Genomic DNA, 23,612 nt, shown 5'->3' with positions numbered 1-23,612 from the left:
GGCCACCAGGTGCCGTGATCAGTCATCGCCTGGCCAGTCGCAGTGCACTCGTTCATGTGCCAACATGAGCCTGGAAAAAAGGAGCAGGGCATTATTGGTGAAGCTCTTTTATCAAAACAATAGTAATGCTGCAGCTTTGCTTCGAGAATGTCGTCGGCTGAAAGCATTACAGAAGGGTCCTCTTTCTCCACCTTCTGTGCGGAGCATGATGAAGTTCGAATCAACTGTAGAACTGGGCGTCAGTCCGAGAAGAGGCTGATGACCGGTTGCGCCAAGTGCGGTTCATGAAATTGCTGTTGCTATGGCAAACAGCGCTGCGCGCATTTCCCGATCGACAGGCAGTGCGCGTGATGTGTCACGAAAGTTGAACATCCCGTGGTCCACTGTACGGAAGGTGTTTCAAATCATTCTCAAATGGTATCCGTGCAAGATCCATATTGTATAGCAGCTTGCATCACAGGACGCACAACGCCACGTTGACTTCGCTGTCCACTTTCTTGCAATTATTGAAGTTGACAAGGACTGGCCCTGGACCATCCTATGGACAGGCAAAGCTGACATTTTTCTCTGACGGGTGAGATGAAAGCACAGAATTGCCAGGAGTGGGTATCTTCACCGCCAGTCATCGTGCATGAAGTTCCTCTGTATGGTAATAAAAATAATGGTATTTTTTGAACATTGGCGCTCAAGAACCAAAGCCATGCAGTGTGACTGGCCAGCGTTACTGCAGTATGCTTCGCCAGCGTGTCATACCTGCCCTCTAGGAGAGAGACGCATTGAACTCAACAGTTTTCATGCAAGATGGGGCCCCACCGCACATCGCCCGTGAAGTTCACTTGTTTCTCCGAAACAAATTTGAAAACGATCGAATTATCAGACGAGCGTTTCCAAATGCTTGGCCGGCACGATCACCTGATCTCACTCCCTGTGATTTCTGGTTGTGGTGTTACTTGAAGGACAGGATTTACCAGGGAAACTTTCACACATGTGCTGATCTGAAGCGCAACATATCAAGAGTGGTAGCCAGCATATCTATGGATATTCTTTGTTCTGTTGTGCAGAATGCAATCCTGCACTTTCAGACTCTTCTGGACACTAATGGGCGCCATACTGAGCCCCTTTTGTAGCGGTAATAGTATCGGTAAGAAGTGGTATGCTGTACCGTAGCAACACATTAAAAGTGTTTCAATTGAATTGATTCTGCATTATTTCTCTCTCTCATATCCTTGACATTAATACTACCAAGCTTGGTCCTCGTAGGGTAATTAGTTTCCGTGTTATAATGTGTTGAATAGGGAAAGTTCAATTATAACTACCAGGTATACAGAGAGAGAGAGTGGGTCTGAAGGATGTGAGACAGCGTTATCAGCATCTGACCGAGTTTGAAAGGGACCTCACTGAGGGTCTCCTTTTGGCCGGCTGGTCGAACTGGGCAATATCCAGATTTGTGGGGAATTTGAATGTGACAACTGGCCGATGTTCGACTGCATTGGAACGTGAAGGCAGGCTTACTCGAGGTCAAAGTTCGCGTTGACCATGTCTAACGGCCACAAGGTTGGGTTGGGTTGTTCGGGGGAAGAGACCAAACAGCGAGGTCATCGGTCTCATAGGATTAGGGAAGGATGGGGAAGGAAGTCGGTCGTGCCCTTTCAAACGAACCATCCAGGCATTTGCTTGGAGTGATTTTGGGGAAATCACGGAAATCCTAATCAGGATGGCCGGACGTGGGATTGAACCGTCGTCCTTCCTTCCGGCCACAAGGGACAAACGCCGTATTGTGGGCTAAGTACATCGTAGCAGCATCATATCTGCGCCTGCCATCAAAGAACGGAATGTTACAGGGAGTCCACTGCTTATGTCATCCCACACCACTGACAGCGGACTAGCAGGAGCCAAATTAGGGCATTACTGTCCTAAGCATGGGTTACCACAACGCAAACAGGTGCGCTTGGACTGGGGTCGTGAGTAGGAAGCATGGGCTGCTAATGAAAGGGCGTCGCGTTGTATCCAGCGTCGAATCGCGGTTTTGCACTATCACGGATGACCATCGTTGGCGAGTGTGGCGGCGATCTGAAGAGGAGTCCCATTCTTCCTATGTTTTGGAGAGGCACAGCCGTATTACTCCTGACGTTAGTCCATGGGGAGTCATTGGGTGTTACTGCAGGCCATACCTGCTAGTGTTTGAAGGAACTCTGACGGTACAATTAAACGTCACGGATATAGTGTGGTGATATTTGACACCTCTGATGCCCGTTCTCAACAGGACAATGCTATTCCACACATGGCAAGTGCCTCTATGAACTGTCTGCGTGATGCTGAGCTACTCCGCTGTCAGCAAGATTCCAGATCAGTCTCCTATACAACATGTCTGAGAACAGTTTAGAGGTCAGATCCGTCCCAGTATCCAGGGTATCAGGGGCGAGCTACAGCAGCTGCGGGATACAACAGCTGTATGACACCCTTCCCAAATGAATCAGTGCAATTGTCCAGACCAGAGGGGTTGCTAATAAGTAGGCCCATACTGCCAAGTTCTTTGATTCGCTTTTGTAACAACTGAAATAAGATGACATTCCCTCTCAACCTCATCATCATCATCATCATCATCATCTTGGGCAGTTTCAAGCCCAGGTCTGTGTGGAACATGGGCCTCTCCATCGTCTTCTGTCTTGCCACCATCTCTCCGTCTTCACCTTGGTCCAGTCTTTTCCTTTCTTCTGGGTGCATTCCTCTGCTCCTTTCAGCCATCGGTCTTCTACTCTTTCCTTCCAGCTGCATCTCGTGTGTCCTCCTCTTCTCCTCCATTCTCTTAACGTGTCCATACCATCTCAGCCTTGATTTCTCTATCTCCTCCTGTAATGGTTCATTAACTCTCCGATCCTCTCATTTCTTAACCTGCCTATCTTTGTCACTCCAATACGGTTTCTCAAGAATTTTATCTCACTAGATTGTACTTTGTTTTTCTCTCTTCCTCTCAGAACCCAGGTTTCTGATACATATATCAGGATCGGGACATAGTATGACCGGTATATAATCTTTTTACTGATTTGGGGTTCATCCTTGCTCTGTATCAGGCTTCTGACACTCTTCCGAAATGCTTCTGCTTTTCTCCTCCGCTCTTTCATTTCTCTGTCGTTTTTTCCATCTTCCTGTATCAGGCTTCCTAGGTACTTGAAACTCTCCACTCTCCTCAGTCGTTCCCCACGAATTGTTATTCCAGTTGTTCCTCTCTCCTTCTTTCTTGTGGTGATAATCATCTCACTATTACTTATACTAAATTTCATCCCATATTCTTGTACTGTTCGTTTCCGTACGTCCAACTGCTCTTGTACTTCCTCCTCCTTCTTCCGCCAAATCTACAGATCATCTGCAAACACCATAGCGTTCATCTTCCTTTCACCAATTACTTGTGCTACTATACTCATTATATCATCCATCACTACAATGAAGAGTAATGGTGAAAGTGCACTTACCTACCTGAAGCCATTCTTCTGTTCATTCCCTCTCAACACGTGACGTGTAATTTCGTTTCTTCCACTCGTTCTGGATGATCCATTTTTTTGTCAGCCTGTGTCATTGCATAGATAGATCACACAACTAAGGTCTCTGGTAATTCATCAAGGAAAGTGCAATGCAGAGGGCCAAAATTAACTGGATTGCACACCTTCTGTGGCAATAACAAGCCCAGCCATGCTGGGGCCTGAAGATGACGCTGTGTGGTGTGAAACGGGTAGCATGTGTTAAAAAGGAATTAACGACGTTAGATTCAAATATAGCCACTGATTTTGTTATCATTAATCAAGGAGATGATGTGTTTACATCAGTCAGCAGTAAACTGTTTTAATGTACCGTCCAAGAAATTGCTATTCAGAAATTGCTATTCTTCGAAAAGAATACGTGAGAAGATTTGAGAAGTACAGGAGTCACGAATCTAGTTTAAGTACTATAATAGCAACGAAGTCTCACAAACTGCATTGCGTCATAACACACACCATCTAAAATCGAACTGTCCATCAAAATTACTAATATTTCACTAAGCACTATGTCTGTCAACATTGGTCTAAAATTGAGGGAAAAAGATCGGACAGGTAAGCGACAGTAGGCTTCGCACTCTGAGGGTTCCATATATTTTCTTTTTTTTTCCAGTCTTCCGACGGGTTTATGCGTACCGCCACCAATTCCTCTCCTGTGCTAACCTCTTCATCTCAGAGTAGCACTTGCACCCAACGTCCTCAGTTAATTGCTGGATGTATTCCAATATCTGTCTTCCTCTACAGTTTTACCCTCTACAGCCCGCTTTAGTACCATATAAGTTATTCCCTGGTATCTTCACAGACGTCGTAACTCCTGTCCCTTCTTCTTTTAAGATGTTTTCATATATAAATTTTCCTCACTGATTCTGCTACCTTATCAGTCCACCTAATTTTCAACGTTCTGCTGTAACACCACATCTCAGACGCTTCGATTCTCGTCCTTTCCGATTTACCCACAATCCATGTCTCTCTACCATGCAATGCTGTGCTCCAAAACTACATTCTCAGAAATTTCTTCCTCAAATTAAGGCCTATGTTTGATACTAGTAGATTTCTCCTAGCCAGGAATACCCTTTTTGCCAGTGTGTCTGCTTTTCGTGTCCTTGTTCCATTCGTCATGGATTTTTTGCTGCCTAGGTAGCAGATTTCCTTAACGTAGCCTACTTCGTGATCACCAGTTCTGAAGTTTCTCGCTATTCTCACTTCTACTACTTCGTGCTACTTTTGTCTTCCTTCGATTTACTCTCAATCCATATTCTGTACTCATTAGACCATTCATTCAATAGATCATGTAGTTCATTTTCGCTTAGCACAGCAATGTAATCAGTGAATTTTATTAGTGATATCCTTTCATCTTGAATTTTAATCCCAGTCTTGAACCTCATTTTATTTTCGTCATTACTTCTTTGACGTAGAGAATGAACAGTAGGAGCGAAAGACTACATCCCTGCCTACACCGTTTTTAATCCGGGCACTTCGTTCTTCATCTTCCACTCTTATTATTTCGTCTTGGTTCTTCTACACATTGCATATTACCCTCTTTCCCTATAGCTTACTCCCATTTTTCTCAGAATTCCGAGCGTCTTGCGCCGTTCTACATTGACGAACGCTTTTTCCAGGTCGATAAATCCTATGAACGTGTCTTCACTTTTCTTCAGCCCTATTTCCATTATCAACTGCAACGACAGAACTGCCTCTCTGGTGCCTTTCCATTTCCTAAAGCCGAACTGATCGTCATTTAAGAGTTCCTCAGTTTTCTTTTCCATTCTTCTATTATTCTTGTCAGCAACTTGGATGCAAGAGCTATTAAGCTGATTATGGTATAATTCTCGCACTTGTCAGCTCTTACAATGTTCGGAATTGTGTGGGCGATGTTTTTCCGAAGGTCTGATGGTATGTTGCCAGACTCACACATTCTACACACCAACGTGAATAGTCGTTTCGTTGCCACTCCTCCCCAGTGATTTTAGAAATTCCGATAGAATGTTATCAATTCCTCCTGCCTTATTCGATCTTAAGTCCTCCAAAGCTCTCTTAATTCTAATTCTGATACTGGACTCTATCTCTCCTATATAGACTCCCGTTTCTTCTTCTGTCACGTCATCAGACAAGTCTTCCCTCTCATAGAGGCCTTCAATGCAATCTTTCCTTCTATCCGTTTATTCCCTGCGTTTAGAAGTGGAACTGTCATTGCACTCTTCATCTTAACGCGTGTGATTTTAATTTCACCGAAGGTTGTTTTGACTTCCGACAGTCATTGCTTTCCGATTTCCTCACATTTTTTACGCAGCCATCTTGTCTTAGCTCCCCTCCCCTTTCTGTTTATTTCCTTCTTAAGTGACTTTTATTTCTGCATCCCTGAATTTCCCTGAACCTTTTTGTACTTCCTTCTTTCGTCGATTTGCTGAAGTATTCCTGTTACCCATAGTTTCTTCGCAGTTAGCTTCCTTGTACCTATATTTTTCTTTCCAACTTCTGCAACTGCCCTTTTAAGAGATGTCCAGTGCTCTTCAACTGAACTGTATATTGTGCTATTCATTATCACAGTACTTACAGCCTCACAGAACTTCAAGCGTATCTCTTCATTTCTTAGTATTTCAGTATCCAACTTTTTTGCTTATTGATTCTCCCTGACTAGTCTTTTGAACTTCAGCCTATTCCTCAACATTCCTGATTTGTGATCTGAGTCTATATCTACTCCTGGGTACGCCTACAATCTGATTGATTTCGCAATCTCTGCCTATAAAAACTTAATTATGTACATAGATAATAACAATATTTTCGTGTGTCTGAAAGGTCTAGTGCTAGTCTTTCTATTGGACGCCACTTCGGCGACTTAGGTATGCCTTGCTTGCCCAAGTTATCCAAATGGAGAAAAGGGACCATCTGTTTAACGTGGACTACTCACATCATTGAGAGGTCAAGGCTAGGTTTAAACGAACCCTGAATAATCCGTGGTTCGACCGAGATTCAACCCCACGACCTCTCAAAATGGCTCAAATGGCTCTGAGCGCTATAGGACTTAACTTCTGAGGTCATCAGTCCCATATAACTTAGAACTGCTTAAACCTAACTAACTTAAGGACGTCACACGCTTCCATGCCCGAGGCAGGATTCGAACTTGCGACTGTAGCGGTCGCGCGGTTCCAGACTGTAGCGCCTAGAACCGCTCGGCCACTCCGGCCGGCCACGACCTCTCAGTTTCCAGGCATATGCTTTACCGCTAGACCATGTATGTAGGTATTCATCTGTAGGGTTGGATAAGTGAGCTTGCGAACATCAAAATACGTCCCCCAAATTGTCATATCTTTTGATTTCATTGACGTAGAAGGTTAAAGTTTTCACATAGCTAAGGTACCATAGACCTTAGAATGTAACGTAAGTTTCAACTCGATACCTCTACTCGTTCGTGAGAAAAAGGGGTGTTAAGTGGAACACACAGGTGGACAACAAAGTGATTCTATAAGCTTTCCGTTTTTATCGATTGAGGCATGGAACCCTGAAAGAAAATAAACTGCTTGTTATTTCAAAAGTAGTCGTCATTACTTACATTAATCCCACTCTGAAACAAGACGATGAATGTTTTCGTGGAAAAATGTTTGCGGATTGTACCCAGACATACACCTCTTCGTCCGAAACAAATCGACGCCACGAATGCCTTCTTTCAACGCTCAAAAAAAAAGTTATCATGGGTAGAGATCGGTACTGTGTGGAGGACGTGTAAGATCTTCCCAGCGAAACTTTTGCAGTGTAGTCGAAACTATCTTCGCAATATGTGGGCGGTTCTACGTGTGGCCGTGGGGATTCATGAATAGTGCGTGTCTGATTTGTTGTTGAGAACCTGTGAATGTGCTCCTTTCCTAACTGGAGAGTTACCGCTAACGCATAAGACCATCTACGTGAGCAAGCCCACGTGCAAACATTGATAAGTATCCTGTATTAAACGTAGGGTTCCTCACCATTTTTGCCGCGTGGTCATAGGCGCCTTGCCACGGTTCGCGCGGCTCCCCCCATCGGAGGTTCGAGTCCTCCCTTGGGCGTGGGTGCGTGTGTGTCTGTGTGTGTTGCACGTAACATAAGTTAGTTTAAGTTAGATTAAGTAGTGTGTAAACCTAGGGACTGATGACCTCAGCAGTTTCGTCCTATAAGACCTTAAAAATTTCCAATTTTCTCACCTTTTTCGAGATTCTTACTTTTCATGCCACTTTTTTCCGAAAGTTAATTGAGAAATTTGGAAACTTATTAACTTAAAACTATAAATCCTTCCGCTAATTTGTTTCAACGATGACACCATTTTTAATCGCCTGGGCAACTGATGTAGCTGTGAAGAACAATGCCATTTCTCTGTATTTGGAGGCATTTAACTGCAGTAGCCCCTCAGTAGTCCAATTGCTCGGTGTTTAAGACCCACGTATGATAATTCAGAAAACTACATTTTTTTAGCAGCAAGTTATCTGACCGTACTTGTCTTCCAGTAGGAGATACGTGTTATTTTTAGCTCGTAAGAACAATTTTATGACGATAGCATCTCTCGTAGAAATTTTGCCGAATCATGTGCATCCACTTAACTGATTCTTATACACGGAACTATAAGAGACACAGGTCGTTATGCAACGCCTCCACTGCCGCCTACACGCTGTTGCACAAAGAGTGTTGAGTGCTGAGTGCACCCGAGGATGACCATAATAAACCAAAGCCGTTGACCGACCTTCCCACGCCCGTCTGGGTCGGCGACCGCCGCATCGTGTCTCACACTTCCCGTTTTAGGTAGGGTAAGTCCGGGAGAGTGGGGCCATTTTTCTTCTTCTGCATAAAATTTTTGCATTTTTCAACTTTTTTGGACTTTTGGCAGCATGCTCGTAAAGAGTGTCATACGAGTGTATAGTAAAGTACAACATATTACTGAGGTATAAAAAAAATATTTTCTTTAAAATGATCGGTTTCGACCTAGTCTTAGGCCATCTTCAGAATAGCGCCATCTGCTGAAGTTGACGATTTTCAGAATAGTCAGTAGACATCAGTCGCTGAAACAGTTTCAGCGACTGATGTCTGGGGAAACAGTTTCAGCGACTAATGTCTACTGACTGTTTTGGACATCGTCACCTTCAGTTGATGGTGCTGTTCTGAAGATGGTCTGAAGACTAGGCCGAAACAGGTCTTTTTATATAAAAAAAACCAATCGCGATCTAGACTATTTTTCACTAACGTTATACAGCTTACAAGACCGCTGTTCCCGAAAAATGTTACCAGAATTTTATATTATTGAGACATTGCCACTTAAAACACAGAGGATATGATAAAATGAAAATATACATGACTGGCCCTTCTCACTCATAGGCGTATGTGTGAGATGGACCAGCGTACTGGGAGAGATGGACTGTATAAAAATGGCTGTTCATGAATAAAAGAGTCAATTAAAAATTCACATTTTTGTTTGGAATACGTTGCAACGGATGCAGAATTATACTCTTAAACGTTTTAGTCCAAAACAATTTCATCAGTTTATTATAAATCTTCATTGAACAATGGCGTTTCCAATGAAATGTTTGTTTTGTTAAAGCATCAGCCAGTCTTTCTCTCACCGCAGCGGTTACTCTTATTACCAAATGTTTATCATCGTGAACCACTGAATCCAATCGTCATTTTTATTAGTTTCATAACAGATTGGGAGCTAGACCCATGGGACATTCCATCCATTTCGGAAATCGTTAGACTATTCCATACTCCGAGATCCACAGTGCCCAAAGTGTGACGATAATACCATACTTCAGGCATTGTAACAACCGCGAGCAGCGGCGTTTGCGCAGAGTTGTCAGCGCTAACAGACAACAAACACTGCGTGACAAAACCACAGAAATCAATGTGGGCCGTACGACGAACGTATCCGTTAGGACAGTACGGCAAAAATCTGGCGTTAATGAGCTATGGCGGCAGACGACCGACGGGACCGCCTTTGCTATCAGCACGACATCGCCTGCACCTCCCCTCCTGGCCAGGTGACCATATCAGTTGGACCCTAGACGACTGGAAAACCGTGGCCTGGCCAGATGATCCCGGTTTCAGTTGGTGAGAGCTAATGGTAGGGTTCCAGTGTGGCGCAGACCCCACGAAGCCACAGACCCAAGTTGTCAACAAGGCACTGTGCAAGCTGGTGGTGACGTCATAATGGTGTGGGTACATGGAATGTACTAGGTTCTCTTCTCCAACTGAACCAATCACTGACTGGAAATAGTTACATTCGGCTACTTGGAGACCATTTGCAGCCATTCATGGGGTTTGAAGAACATTCTGGACAGTTCGAGCGAATGATTTGGCCAGCCAGATGGCCCGACATGTATCCCATCGAACATTAATGGGATATAATCGAGAGGTCAGTTCGTGTACAAATCTTGCACCCTCAACACTTTCGCTATTATGACTGCTGTAGAGGAAGCATGGCTCAATATTTCTGCAGCGGGCTTCCAACGACTTGTTGAATCTATGCCACGTCGAGTTGCTGCACTACACCAGGTAAAAGGAGGTCCGATACGACATTAACAGGTACCCCACGACTATTGTCACCTCAGTGTGTTTGAGCAGCGCTGTGGTTGCATGCTGAAGGGTATCCAAATCGCGCTAACGACTAACGATCTGTCTCTGAAGACTTTGCAGTGAGCTGGAAGTGTAGAGAATGATATACGCTAAGCAAAGAGAAGAGCAACTAACCAAAGAAATGAAACTAACGTTTCAGCAGCAGTAAAAATCAGTGCAACAGTCAGTAACAGGCATCTCGAAAGTGCGAGACGGATCAACTGAACAAGTGTTCTGCAAACACCACATTCCATCGCATTTCCTCCTCTTCACATTTCGCTGCGTCTGCTGCTTCATGCCAATGACTTCCAGAACTGGTGACCGTTTTCCGAATGTTATCTACGAAACGTGCAGAGTGATGCAGCATGTTAGACTGTCCCTCTACTGTTAAATATTTATCTCTTTTTACTTTTTAAAATAAATCTTTAGGTGTTACATATATGCACGTACGTGAGGGAGAGAAATATAAGCAATAGCAAAAACTGCAAAAGTGTTTAATTATTCCTTGTGTTAATTGAGATCATAATCTCTAAATTTAAATTTTTACTGCCTTATTATTAACTCTTCATGACGTCGAATAAGGTTAAAGAATAAAATTCCAAGTTAAAATATTTCTATCGTTACGTAAGTACATGTCACAACCTACTGCGAAACTACTCATTAAGAAACTGACTTTAAATTCCGTCGCTCTCATTCATTAATATGCTGAAAATCAGAGTGTATAATTTGCTTTAGTAGGACTGCGTGCCTTTATCACAATTTAAAGAACTTTGGATGAGCCGCATAATGGCGGCGTATTCTTATGCGCCGGCGATATAATTCTCGGAGCTGCAATCTTAAGTAAAATCTGAAAATGCTTAAATTTTTGACATGAAGGGTGCCATTAGTACGTAAATAACCACCGAAGTACTGCTTAATGCATATTTATTCTTATTACTCACTGCACAGGTCTGTATACAACAACAGCATTAGTAATAGGGGTCTACTTTCGGCTACAATCCAGAGAAGAAATCAAGAACTGTACGATCTTGTTCATCATTTCACGAAGAAAACCTCAGAGTTTATTACACAATGTACTATGCGCAAACGTTGCGGCATATTATTTATTCTTTGAGTAGACAACTAAAATTCTTTTACAATTATTCTCACATAAAAAGTGTTTATCGCATTTTCATCGCACACGTATTAAAAATGATAATCAGATGTCACATGTAATGTTCTTCACTGGGATGCGTTTAACATTTTACTTTATTTAATATGTCCGTCAATATGGGGACGCTATGACATCTATGCAAAATTTTGCTTAATGAAGAAGCATCGGTTACAAACCATGGACAAATTAGTCTTTGCAATATGCACTAATCGTCAACTGAAAATCCACTCTGACCTGAAGAAGTGGATAAAATCAACGCTCTTGGTTTAACTCCATTTGATTTGTGATTTTCAAAACCCAGATCATTGGTTCCTGTTTTATTGCTGGGAATCTAAATACAGTCAACTACCTCGAGTTCCTAAACTATGCTGCTCCCGCAGTTACTAGCAAACACCCCACTGGACATAAAGCATCAGTGTGGTACCAACATGAGGACGTCCCTCCCATTCCGCACACGTATTGACAGACCCTCTTAAAAGAGCGTTTGGAGAACACTGCAAGGGTTATTCAGGAAAGGAGCGTTGATCAATACGGAATGATCTCATGTCAATTCATAATTATTGAAATCCAAAGTTCAAACATCTGACATGAATACGCAGATTCAGTATTACAAGAACCGGTTGTTATCTATAGCATGACAAGACAAAGACTTCGTTCACAAAATATTCGTGAAACCCACAAAAATACGACGAATTATTTGGTGAATGAAGAATGGATGTTGTTTAGTTCGGTTACGAGTTAAATGCAGCTTATTTAAATCAGATTCTGACTCACACTAATCAAAACTGTGTGTCACTACATATTACTCACAATGGTTCAGTAGAGATATGAACACCTTCCCTCAATATTGGTCCCCAAGCTACGCATTACAGCAATAATATCTTGTCGTCCACCGCTCCTACAGAGGCAAATAGAGGCCGCAGTTCTCATTATAAGCATGCAATTTCAATATTTTCTTGATACGGGACCAGCAACCCTTTTATTTCGTGAACAGTTTATTATAAATCTGTCACAGTTGCAGTACATATATTTTGGCGAACTAATTTTGAACCGACTGGCTCATTTTGAATTTTGACCAACTCAGACTGCACTGATATTCTCTAATCTTAATGACAACCATCTGAAACTGGTAATACATGCATCACCATGCATGATAATAGATAAATTTTACAATGCACATATACTCACTATACAAGCCAGTATTAGAGTATGGTACGTAACAAAACTGAAAGAAATACGCGATGAGACGAATAGAAATGACACTTTTATTCACATACAATAAATACATTGAACTCGCCGCAATTCATGATGGTTCCCTGGACATTACAAAAGGCGGGACATGGTTCTCAATAAGATATGTGATCACCACAGACGACAATGCTAAGACTGGAGAAGCTACACCACAGATATCGACCAGTGGGAACAGATATGAAATGTTGACCATGAATGAAGCATGGCTATAAAATATAATACTCGTAGTCTATCAAACATTTTCTTTATTCCCACAGGTATTAATAAAGGAAATTTAGCACAATTTAAGGAATAATCATACTTGTTTTGTAAATAAAACTGCCTTCCCTGCTGCTAGTTGCTTTATTTATCCCACACGTGTTTCGCCTTCTCCTGTTCTAAGGCATCATCAGTGGGATCTGTAACGATTATCAAACAGTTCACTTAGAGCAGGAGAGGGCTAAACGCATATGGGATAAATAAAGTAACTAGCAGCAGGAAAAGGCAGTTTTATTTACACAACAAGTATTTATATGCTTGCTGCGGTGGATGGACACACAAACAAACTTGTTAAGGAATAATCCATCACATGAAGTTAAGGAAATTACATCTTTAAAATTAAGAAATAGAAAGTGAAAACATTCAAAACAATCTCTGTAGTAAATGCGCCGGGTAAACACTTGATAGCTTATTCATAGCCATCTTCTGCTAGTTCAATTACGAGTTTTCGTGTCCTGGTGGCGGTACTCGGGCGTCATGTATGATGAGACTTTTCATTCTGGTGTGGTAGCTGACTGCTGTCGATGACGAGAATATGCTTCCAGCTGGCAGCAGATGGGAGCAGCCGAGTACAAGACTTTGCGCCCTGGTGGTGGCAGTCGGGCGCCGTCTACGACGAGACTATGCTTCCTGGTGGTGGATGCAGGACGCATTTGGAGTCTGGGGGTGGCAGCCTATACCACATTCCAGCTAGTAGTCCAAAATTAGCTTTTCTTGGTGAATTCAACTCGTGTTGACAGTGAAATGATGTACTGTGTTGCATAAAGTATTTAGACAATATAATGTGACAGTGATTAATAGGTTCTAATATCAATATACAGGGTGGAGAAAGATAGTGTCACGAAGTTATAACCCTGGAGATCTGATGCCAGTAGGAACCAAGCTTACTAATGTTGTGTGGATAAATAACGCACCATTTTTAGACTACGAAACTCGAAGCCACGGGCTCCGATTGGTCGTGGGATTGCCCTGTTGCCGTTCGTCGTTTGACGGGCAGCGTTATGGTTGTCGGTTCACATACAAACGTTCCCCAGCTCGACACTGCCCCAACGTGATATGCTCACGTGCCGAATAGGTCTTGCTGTTTGTCCCGCGGCCAATCGGAGCTCGTGGCACCAAGTTAACGTAGTTTAAAAATGGTGCGTTGTCGACCTACTTAACATGAGTAATTTTGGTTCCTACTGGCATCAGCTATCCAGTGTTAAAATTTAGTGACACAATTTCCCTCTATCCCGTACACAATGAGGTGACAAAAGTCATGGGATATCTCCTAATACCATATCGGACCTCCTTTTGTCCAACGAAGTGCAGCATCTCGACGGTGCATGGACTCAACAAGTCATTGGAAGTCCTCCTCACAAGTGTTGAGTCCATAATTGCGAAAGCGTCGCCAGTGCAGAAGTTCGTGCACGAAATAACATCTGGATTATGTCTCATAAATATTCGATGGGATTCATGTCGGGCGATGTGGGTGGCCAAATCATTCGCTCAAATTGTCCAGAATGTTCTTCAAACCAGCCACGAACAACTGTGGCCCCAGTGACATTGCGCGTTGTCATCCACAAAAATTCCATCATTGTTTGGGATCATGAAGTCCACGAATGTCTGCAAATGGTCTCAGAGTAGCCGAACATAACCATTCCCAGTCAATGATCAGATCAGTTGGACCAGAGGAGCCAGTCCATTTCATGTAAACACAGCCCACACCACTATGGAGCCACCACCAGCTTGCACAGTGCCTTGTTGACAACCTGGGTCCATGGCTTCGTGGGGCATCGGGGCAACAAACAGCCATTCATTATAATTTAATGGTGTCCACAGACTTTCATTTAACATTGTTAGCTTCTGCAAGTAATCCTTCGGAACTTCTCGCACTTATTGCGTCATCTCACCCTCACAGTTCTCATGATCATACGTGAACAAAAGTATAAATAGCTGCTTGCACATTCTGAGGCTCTGATCTACCGTTTTGCACTGTAACTGCTCGTTATTTAACTTCGCATACTGACGTTTCTAGAAGTAGCTCTTTTACTGAGGCAATATACGTAAATAAATGGCTCGTTCCCTCCACTTCTACCGAGCGAGGTGGCGCAGTGGTTAGCACACTGGACTTGCATTCGGAAGGACGACGGGTCAATCCCGCGTCCGGCCATCCTGATTTAGTTTTTCTGTGATTTCCCTAAATCGCTCGAGGCAAATACCGGGATGGTTCCTTTGAAAGGGTACAGCCGACTTCCTTCCCCATTCTTTCCTAATCCGATGAGACCGATGACTTCGCTGTTTGGTCTCTTCCCCCAAACGACCCAACCCCAAGCCCTCCACTTCTGACGGTAAAGGTAGTATTTTCTTGCGATTATACACGTCGCTCTCCACTAGCGGGACATTAACACGTAACTTAAGACGTTTCCAGCTATGAAACCATCCAGATCAACGACTCTGATTAATTGGTTTCCTCTGCCAACCGTAAGATCGACAGGGAAACGCTTGTCTCTATGATGTTATCTTTTATTACTTCTAGATACTTTACTATCTGAGCTGGACTGTTCAGGTGCGGATCCAGAATACCTTTCTGAGCGTTGCCAATCGCTGATATTAACAGATTGTATTCCCATTCTAGCTCACTGACAATGCCCGTCAGTTGTATCAGCAATTCGTTAATGGTGATCAAAATTACGGCTTCCTGTAACTGTTTGTCAGTACTGTTCTCAAATTCTGCTATGTGGTGCCTTAATAGCTTCATTCCATGTGTGAAAATTTCTTCATTTTTCGCTACAGAGTTTACCATTTGATTAAGACTACTCAAGGTTGCTTTAACTATTGTCACTTGCTCCTTCGAAAGTCGGAGTGGCTGTTTCTGCTCTCGTCTAAGACATCTATCTTCACCTCAAAGTAGGCGACATCGTTTTCGTCTTAGTGTTCCGAACAGAATCTTACTGACCTCGTCCACGAAGTTTAAGATTTACACAGGATTCATGCAGCGCCAATTGCCTAACCAGACCCAGTGCTTTTTCTGTTTTTTCTACGTGCTATTTTAATGCAAGTTCCGCACTGTTACACTCTGTTGCACTCATATTCAATAATGCCAACCTGTCTTTACAATATCCGATTGCGCGCCACGCGAGAACCTCAATGCGCTGAAATCCCTCTCTCGGTTCCATTAAATTAAAATAACTCACAATTTTCCACGTTACACTATACATTTCACTAGACCCATGTCGCCATACTATAGTCTAGGATAGACTGGAGCTTCGTTACTTGCGTGTACGGTTCTTGTCTGGTGTGCTCAACCTTATTGAGCAGGAGGATAACATCGACGAAACAATATGACGCCGACATCCGGAATTGGAAAAATTCTTTCAGTCTGTTTACATGAACTGTGAGATATTTATTTCGTTTCAGACAGATGACAACATTAGGCCCCTTTGATCGTACCACCACCTATGGACTTCGCCATTGTGTATCTAATTTACGTGATCCGCCTCATCGTACGCTCTCATCTAACAACGGAAACTCATCCCCACCACGAAATGTCTTGTATTCCTGGCCCTATCATAGTATTCTTTATTTTTTATCTCACTTTGTGCAGTCTGTGTTCTTGCACATCGATGTATTTCTTGTATGTCTCCTTTATCTCTGTCACATAATCATCAAAATTATACCTCACTCCAGCCGGATCTTTCTGTAGTATTCGTGGAATGTTGCATGTTCTTCCACAGAACAATTCATGTGGCGTATAGCCTATCGCACTGTGCTGTGCTGGTGCTGTATTGTACATAAAAATAGTGAATCGAACCCAGCTGTCCCAATTTGTCAGCGCTCTGTTTACATAGCGTCGCAACATGTCTCTTAATGTTCGATGCCACCTCTCTAAAGCTCCGTTTGTTTGAGGGTGGTAACTTGTTGTTTATATCTATCACTTGACGATACTGACGGTATTCTCAACTAGCACCCTCGCTACTGTATCGGTATCTTGCCTTTCAGTGGGTTCAGCTACCACGAACTTCGTTAGCGCATCCTGAAACGTACGGATATAATTGTTCCCTCTTTCCATCTGGAATAATGGACCTACTATGTCAATGTCACATCTTTCGAAAATTTGCTCAGGCGTCTTCGTGATCTCTAGAAGCATCTTCATGTGTTTCCTAGTCAGCTTACCCTTGTGACAACTTTCGTATTTCCATATATATTCTTCTACATCTTTCTTCATATCGTTCTTCCTATGGTCTGGTGTCCTCCAATAGGAGAATCGAGAAACTGTTTTAATATTGCGGCATTTTCAGTCGCACTTATTTCTTCCGTCTTTCCTAACTCAGCTGTCTCTTTATATCCTTGATACAATTTTCGCATTCCTAAATAATATCTTTCAGTGTTCTCCGATCAGGGCTTCTTATACTGCTTCCATTTGTTCACCTGACTGGAGACCTTTCATGTGTCTACTGTGGCTTATTCTGGAAAGCCTTGCTTGTATGTATGGGTCAATGCCCCACATTCTTCCTCCTGAACAAGCTCAGTCTGGAAATGGTCTGAAAACAAGAAGTATAAATCATTAGTTAATGCTACGCGTAAAATGGAATGCAATAGATTAGACTCTAACTGAAATACAGAATTGACTTTTAAATTACACATTTCTAACTGTTGTATTTATTTTTCTAGATGCCATGATCTACTGAAGAATGGAAAACCATTGGCAAAGACTTTCAGCCGTAAATGCCATTTATGTGCATGCTGGACGTCAATGGATGATATCAGATGGTGGAGTTTTCAGATACACTGCATTTGAACCAGAGACTAAAATTACCTGAAGCTGTACCTCTTCCTGTGACAGATTTGCCAATCCTATGTGGATGTCTTGCAGACCACGCATCTCGGAATATTATGAAACCGTTTTCACTTGATTTAAGTGTACAGGGTGATTCAAAAAGAATACCACAACTTTAAAAATGTGTATTTAATGAAAGAAACATAATATAACCTTCTGTTATACATCATTACAAAGCGTATTTAAAAAGGTTTTTTTTCACTCAAAAACAAGTTCAGAGATGTTCAATATGGCCCCCTCCAGACACACGAGCAATATCAACCCGATACTCCAACTCGTTCCACACTCTCTGTAGCATATCAGGCGTAACAGTTTGGATAGCTGCTGTTATTTCTCGTTTCAAATCATCAATGGTGGCTGGGAGAGGTGACCGAAACACCATATCCTTAACATACCCCCATAAGAAAAAATCGCAGGGGGTAAGATCAGGGCTTCTTGGAGGCCAGTGATGAAGTGCTCCGTCACGGGCTGCCTGGCGGCCGATCCATCGCCTCGGGTAGTTGACGTTCAGGTTTCATAACTAACCTTTTTCGTAGGACTCTCCATACAGTTGATTGTGGAATTTGCAGCTCTCTGCTAGCTCTGCGAGTCGATTTTCCTGGGCTGCGAACAAATGCTTGCTGGATGCGTGCTACATTTTCATCACTCGTTCTCGGCCGTCCAGAACTTTTCCCTTTGCACAAACACCCATTCTCTGTAAACTGTTTATACCAACGTTTAATACACCACCTATCAGGAGGTTTAACACCATACTTCGTTCGAAATGCACGCTGAACAACTGTCGTCGATTCACTTCTGCCGTACTCAATAATACAAAAAGCTTTCTGTTGAGCGGTCGCCATCTTAGCATCAACTGACGCTGACGCCTAGTCAACAGCGCCTGAAGCGAACAAATGTACAACTAAATGAAACTTTATAGCTCCCTTAATTCGCCGACAGATAGTGCTTAGCTCTGCCTTTTGTCGTTGCAGAGTTTTAAATTCCTAAAGTTGTGGTATTCTTTTTGAATCACCCTGTACATTCACCAAAACATGCCCGTGATTACAGAATACACAGGATGAATCACCTAAAACTTGCATCGAAAATATTGTGGAAATGGAAAGTGCTATTGGGGTGTGGTTTTCACAGAATGAATTGGTAGTCAGGAGCTCATATGGTCAGCCAAAGAACGGGTTGTAATAATACTTAGAAAGTATATTTTTTGTGCAAACGTACACTTTTTAAATGAGGCAATGCCTATTGACATTAAAAAGCTAGAATTATGGTAAATTAGAATTTCAGTGAAGTTTGTTGCAGGATTCCAGTGCAAGTCCCTTACGAGATATCGTATTTTGAAAAGTTTCCACATCCGCACTTGTTTGTGCCATTCTACCTTGGTAGTACGATGTTGTTACGTTTGCTTACAGTATGCTTGTGTACTCCTTGAGTTCATTGCGACCTGCTAGTTAGTGTATGAGAGCCCAAGCAGTAGGTCGTGAGTGCACGATGAGATTTACCAATACAGAAAAAGCCGACATGCTCATGGTGTATGAAGAGCATAGGAATAATGAAGTTCGTTCATGTCCGGTGTACGCCGCATGATATCCCAACAGACATCAACTGTCTCGACAATTATTTATCAGCCTCTTTAACCAGATACGTAAAAGTTGTAGTGTAACATCTCGACAACGTAACAGAAGGAAACAAGTGACGACAGAAGACGGGAAACATGTTCTTGCTACTGTTGCAGTTGATTTGCACGTTAGCTCCCGTGCAGTCGCACGAGGAAGTGGCATGGGTCAGTCAAGTGCCCTGCACATTCTCCATCAACATAGGCTCCATCCCTATAACATCTCTCCCCATCAAGAGCTGCATCGAAACGAATATGAGAATCGTTTTAACTTCTGCACATGGGCAGGCAGGCTACTCCAGACGTGCCACGTATATTGTTTAGAGATGAAGCCACATTTACCAATCATGGACAGTAAACCGCCAAAATATGCACTATTGGTCTGTTGAAAATCCCCGTTGGCTTCGTCAGGTGGAACGTAATCGTCCATGAAGTGTAACCCTGTGGTGTGGGATAGTGAGCTAAACGTATGTTGTAGCATAGTGAACCATCAGCTCATACACCCGTTTTTCGTAGACGGGACACTGAAATGCGCAAGTACACTACTGGCCATTAAAATTGCTACATCAAGAAGAAATGCAGATGATAAACGGGTATTCATTGGACAAATATATTATACTAGAACTGACATGTGATTACATTTTCACGCAATTTGGGTGCATAGATCCTGAGAAATCAGTATCCAGAACAAGCACCTCTGGACGTAATAACGGCCTTGACACGCCTGGGAATTGAGTCAAACAGAGCTTGCATGGCGTGTACTGGTACAGCTGCCCATGCAGCTTCAACACGATATCACAGTTCATCAAGAGTAGTGACTGGCGTATTGTGACGAGCCAGTTGCTCGGCCACCATTGACCAGACGTTTTCAGTTGCTGAAAGATCTGGAGAATGTGCTGGACAGTGCAGAAGTCGAACATGTTCTGTATCCTGAAGGGCCCATACAGGACCTGCAACATGCGGTCGTGCATTTTCCTGCTGAAATGTAGGATTTCGCAGGGATCGAATGAAGGGTAGAGCCACGGGTCTTAACACATCTGAAATGTAGCGTCAACTGTTCAAAGTGCCGTCAATGTGAACAAGAGGTGTCCGAGACGTGTAACCAATGGCACCCCATACCATCACGCCGGTTGATATGCCAATATGGCGATGACGAATACATGCTTCCAATGTGCGTTCACCGCGATGTCGCCAAACACGGATGCGACCATCATGATGCTGTAAACAGAAGCTGGATTCATCCGAAAAAATGACGTTTTGCCATTCGTGCACTCAGGTTCATCGTTGAGTACACCATCACAGACGCTCCTGTCTGTGATGCAGCGTCAAGAGAAACCGCAGCCATGGTCTCCGAACTGATAGGACATGCTGCTGCAAACGTCATCGAACTGTTCTTGCAGATGGTTGTTGTCTTGCAAACGTCCCCCTCTGTTGACTCTGGGGTCGAGACGTGGCTGCCCGATCCGTTACAGCCATGCCGATAAGATGCCTGTCATCTCGACTGCTAGTGATACGAGGCCGTTGGGATCCAGCACGGCGTTCCGTATTACCCTCCTGAACCCACCGATTCCATATTGTGCCAACAGACATTGGATCTCGACCAACGCGAGCAGCAATGTCGCGATACGATAAACCGCAATCGCGATAGGCTACAATCTGACCTTTATCAAAGTCGGAAACGTGATGATACGCATTTCTCCTCCTTACACGAGGCATGACAACAACGTTTCACCAGGCAACGCCGGTCAACTGCTGTTTGTGTATGAGAAATTGGTTGGAAACTTACCTCATGTCAGCTCGTTGTAGGTGTCGCCACCGGCGCCCACCTTGTGTGAATGCTCTGAAAAGCTAATCATTTGCATATCACAGCATCTTCTTCCGGTCGGTTAAATTTCGCGTCTGTAGCACGTCATCGTGGTGTAGCAATTTTAATGGCCAGTAGTGTATTTCACCATCCTAACAGACCATCTTCCACGTATGCTAGACGTTCCTCTGCAGACTAGAAGGAACCTTGGTATAGACATGATGGCTGTCCAGCCCATTGTGCGCGGAGTGCTTCAGTATGTCTTCATAAATTGTTTCCCAATCGTTGGATTGGACGCAGAGGAACTGTAATTTGGCCTGTCCATTCCCGGATTTGACGCCCACAGACTCTCTTCCGTGGGGAAATCCGAATGAAGCTGTCTAAAAGGACATACCAACTATACCCGATGATACGCAATGACATGTTACTGCACCCTGCTGGGACATACCCACTGCAGTGCTAGCACGTTCCGCACCAGACTGGAAGCGTGTTTTTCCGCTGCCAGTGGTCATTTTGAACACAACGTGTACTTATCAATTGTTCTCACTACTGATTAATCTAAATGACTAGTGTATGTGCTTGTGTTATTCTTTGAGGAGTGCTACCACAGGTATTGCACGAAGTGTCGGAGTGGTAACTTTTCAAAATACGATATCCCATAAAGGACTCGCACTAGAACCCTGACATTTTAATTTACCCTATTTTTAGTTTGTTAATGTCAATACACACTGTTCCATTTAAAAAGTGTATGTTTGCATACAAAAACATTCTAGATATTATTTGAATCTGTTGATTGGCTGAAAATATGAGCCCCTGACTACCAACAATTCTATGAAAACCGCACATCAAGAGCACTTTTCGTTTCCGTGATATTTGCGGTGCAAGTTTCAGGTGATTCACCCTGTATACAGAACGAAGAGTAGTGGAGAATAACTTTTGGATTAATGATGTCAGTTGCTGGAATTTTCCAAAAACTCTGTATTTGAAAGTGGGTAATGCTGCTAAAAGTGCTTTGATTTGTACATATTTACATAATTCTTTGAGTCATAGTCCACAAAGTCAGATGCTGCATTCACCTTCCAGTGGTTTTTGTCAGTGACACAGGAGTATATTACCATGGTCTTGGCGAAACAAGTGTAGATCTACAATGTCTACAAGAAATAGCTACAAATGCAAGTGCATGAACTGAAGATGTAATTGACGATTTACGAGTTATTTTATAAGTGATCGTGTTCGGTTACCTCCGCAATATATGTACTGAAAAGTTACGTTCTAAATGGGTCAAATGGCTCTGAGCACTATGGGACTTAACTTCTGAGGTCATCAGTGCCCTAGAAATTAGAACTACTTAAAACTAACTAACCTAAGGACATCACACACATCAATGCCCGAGGCAGGATTCGAACCTGCGACCGTAGCGGTCACGCGGTTTCAGAATGTAGCGCCTAGAACCGCTCGGCCACTCTGGCCGGCAGTTACATTCTACTGATTACGTATTGTAACATATAATTAAAACTTTTTGCTTATGTCTTGAGTTGTGTTGGTACTATGAACTCCTGTCTCGGTGTAATATGGAACTCATGACACCAAAAGCAAACCACGTGGAGAAACAGCCATGAGCACTTCTATTTTTCTTATGCAACTTTTTTTGCCTCGCATTTGGCATTGGTTCAAAGATTTCAGAATTTTTTTACGCTTCGTGAAGCGTGATTCCGAGCCTGCCCAGCGGCAATAGCTTGGCGACAGTCCTTTATCATATTGCGATCTTTGTGTACCGGTATATTAGGCCGGTATTACACTATCAAATTTCTTTGTCAAAAATCTTTGTAGATTTGATCAAAGAACTCGCTTGTCTTCTGTTCACTACAATGTGAGATGCTACCACGTGGAGCGCTAGCATCGCTGCAGCGTTCTGTCGTCTGTAGTGTTTTTATAAACGTTGCCGGTAAATACAATTGGTGTGTGCCGACAACTACAAAATTAATAGAGATGTATGAAGATGATGGGGCGCTTTACAAAGTTAGGCACCCTGAATACAAAAATAGATTAAGAAGATTGGAGACCTGACCTGACCTAACCTAACATAACCCTCTCCTGTAGTAAGGAATCGGAGTGTTACAGTGAGCCTGTCTTCTGGAGATGTAGCAGTTCTTAAGTGAATATTGTGCTTTGTGATATGAGGATACACTTCACTGAGCACATACAGAAATGTATGCTCATCCATTCTTAAGTAATTGATGTGCAACTTGACGTCTTCCACTGTAAGCTCACGTAACAAGTTTTGTTGAATGCTTTTATCGTGTCGTCGTAAAACCCACGGCTTCACCCAGATTAGATTAGTTTTTCGTTCCATAGATCCATACTGAGGAGATCCTCGTGGATGTGGAACATGTCAATTTTTTTAAAAGCTGAAATAACAATACTAATAGTATGAATAAATACAATACATCATTTGTTTCTATTAAAAATTTCGTCAGTGGAGTAGGAGCTGGCCACTAGTAAGTCTTTCAGGCTCCTTTTAAACTGATCTTTATTTGTAACTAAATTTTTTATGTTTGCTGGCAAACTATTGAAGATGAGTTCCTGAGTAGTGGACCCCTTTTTGAACGGAAGTAAGT

Source organism: Schistocerca nitens, chromosome 2 (assembly GCF_023898315.1).
Source record: "Schistocerca nitens isolate TAMUIC-IGC-003100 chromosome 2, iqSchNite1.1, whole genome shotgun sequence".
NCBI lineage: Eukaryota > Metazoa > Arthropoda > Insecta > Orthoptera > Acrididae > Schistocerca > Schistocerca nitens.
The sequence above is the reverse complement of the archived record's forward strand: the minus strand, read 5'-3'. Positions refer to the sequence as shown.